Source organism: Chenopodium album, chromosome 3 (genome assembly GCF_948465745.1).
Source record: "Chenopodium album chromosome 3, dcCheAlbu1.1, whole genome shotgun sequence".
Classification (NCBI taxonomy): Eukaryota; Viridiplantae; Streptophyta; class Magnoliopsida; order Caryophyllales; family Amaranthaceae; genus Chenopodium; species Chenopodium album.
In genome coordinates, this window is record NC_137836.1 from 61,322,672 (window position 1) to 61,325,359 (window position 2,688).

Genomic DNA, 2,688 nt, shown 5'->3' on the forward strand with positions numbered 1-2,688 from the left:
CTTCTTGGGCAACTCATTATGAATGAAAGCAGTACAACAACTCCCAACTTCAACCGAATCAACTTTGTTACACTTTCTCTTCCAACTCAAAATCTCCTTAAGGAACTTAGAGTACCTAGGCATTTGGGTAATTGCATCGGTAAAGGGGATAGAAAGGTGAAATTCCTTGAGCATAGCAATAAACTTTCCAAATTGCTCATCAATTTTGTGCCTCAAGAATTTTTGTGGGTATGGAAGGTCGGGTCTCCACACTTCCTCACGCTCTTTCTCACTACTCCTCTTTTTCTCTTGCACCTCCTCATAACTCACACTCTTAGACACAACCTTCTCAACTTCCTCTCTTGGGTCACTCCTCTCATCATCCTCCTCAATGGACCTAGAAACTCCCTCATTAAGAACTCTCCCACTCATAGTGGTGATAGAATACACAGGTTTCTTAGGTTCCACTCCTTGAGAAGGCAAAGAGGATGGACTAGCACAATCCTTTAGAGTGTTGGCTAGTTGGGTTATTTGTGTCTCAAGCATTTTGTTATGAGTCATCATCTCATTAAATTTCTTGTCACTAACCGCCATATATGTGTTGATGATCTTGGTTTGGTTATCAATAATTTCTTCCAAATTTGTCTTAAATGATGATGGTTGGGAATAAGAATTTTCACCATTTCCTTGAGGCTTTGGAGCAAAACCGGGTGGGGGTCCTCTTTGGTTGTTATTTTGAAAACTTCCCCGATTTTGGTTGTTGTTCCAATTTCCACGGCCTTGACTATTGCCACCATTATGGTATTGGTTACCAAAGCCTTGAGATTGAATTTGGTTAACATACCCATGGCTTGGGTTTTGATTACTATAGCCTTGGTTGTTATATGTACCTCGAAAACCTTGGTTTCCTTGGTTCCTATAGCCTCCATTGTTGTAGTGATAGAAACCACCTTGGGGGTAAGAATTCCTATTACTAAAACTCTTAGGTCCATCAAACCTTTGACCACCATTGGCATTAGACACAAAGTTCACATGTTCACATTCATTAATTTCAACATCATCACATCATTCAACAAAATTTTGAGAACACATGGAAAAATCATGATCATAAGATCCACAAGAATCAAAAAATAGACAACCACTTGGCATGTTATTGGAAGTAGAAGGAGAAGAGTTAGAAAGTGTACCTCTCCCTTTGGATTGGGAGGGCAATGAATTCGTAGAAGCACTCTCAAGCTTTGCTTTGATCGATGTCACTTTCTTCCCAAGATTTGAAATTTGGGAGGACAAGTTGTTAATCGCGTTGAGATGATCCACCGAATAAACCATCGAGTCACTCTTGCTCGTAGACTCCCTCTCTCCTTCTTGCCAATCTCTATAGTATCTCACCACATCCTCAATTATGACAACTACCTCTTCTTCCGTCCTATTCATTATAGGACCTCCGGCTCCTCCATCTAGGCATGACTTGCCTTGAGCGCTCAAGCCTCCATAGAAAATTTGTATCACTTGATAGGTAGGAATTCCATGATGTGGACACTCTCTTTGGTACTCCTTGTACCTCTCCCATGCTTCATAGAGATTCTCATTAGGCCTTTGTTTGAATCCTTGGATCAAGGCTCTAGCCTCCGCCGTCTTCTTTTGTGGGTAAAAGCGAGACAAAAAAGCTTTTGTGACTTCATCCCACGTCCTAAGGGAATTGGGCTTAACCTCTTTATCCAACCACTCTAAGGCACGACCAATAAGAGAAAAGGGAAACAACTTTAGCCGAATGAACTCTTGAGAAATTTCGTTCACCTTGATAGTATTACCATACTTCTCAAATTCCTTTAGGTGATTCAACGGGCTCTCACTCTTTGTTCCACTAATTTGCCTCCGTTCTATCAAAGTAATCATGGCTGGTGTAGGGAATAATTTCAAGCTTTAATCCCACTAGCTCGAACCCCACTGTGATCATACACTAAAGTACAGTGGCGTGCAAAAGGGAAGAAGATAGAGCAAAAGAGTCGCCAACAAGTTTTTTAGGAAATTGTAAACCGTTCACGAGGTAAAGGTTACACCCCTTAAAGATTCAAGAGATCGTCAACTCCATAAGCTCTAGAACCAAATAAGGGTTCGGGGATGAAGGTACAAATCCAACCTAAAAGAGATTGAACCTGCCCTAATAATAGGCCTCTACTTTATTCTGATCATATTCATGTGCCCTTTCTAATTAACATGCAAGCAATAGGATTAACCCTAAACCTGTTTATCTATGTTGGTTGAATATAATGCACAAATACAACTATTATTGGCGATCACTTAAATTATAACCACATTAAACATAACAAGATTATTAATATCTTATTAAGCGTGATTACAAGTACAAATTCCCTTTAAACATGCAATAAAGGCGTGATCAAGCAATAACAAAATAAGCATCATAATAATAATAACGACAATAATAAATTATAATTGAAGTAATCATGATAATAATCAAAACAATAATCACCATATAATAATTATAATAATCATAATCATAATAACATGTTAAAGCATAATAATAGCAAGACCCTAGGCATGATACTAACAAGATTAATAACAAACCCTAGCATGTCACTAAGCAATAAAAATCAAATCTTTAACCCTAACATGATACTAACAATCACAAATATTAGGAAGAACATAGGAAGCATCATAACAATCATATTTAATATTAAAATTACCCTA

The 2,688-nt window shown here is 38.1% G+C and overlaps 1 non-coding gene across 1 annotated transcript; it reads left to right on the forward strand.

Annotated features, from left to right (window-relative positions):
• The first annotated feature begins 1,501 nt into the window (after positions 1-1,501).
• LOC145625727 (small nucleolar RNA R71) lies at positions 1,502-1,607 on the forward strand. The gene has a single exon (XR_014110634.1). It is a non-coding gene; the product is annotated as a small nucleolar RNA R71 (small nucleolar RNA).
• Positions 1,608-2,688: the final 1,081 nt, after the last annotated feature.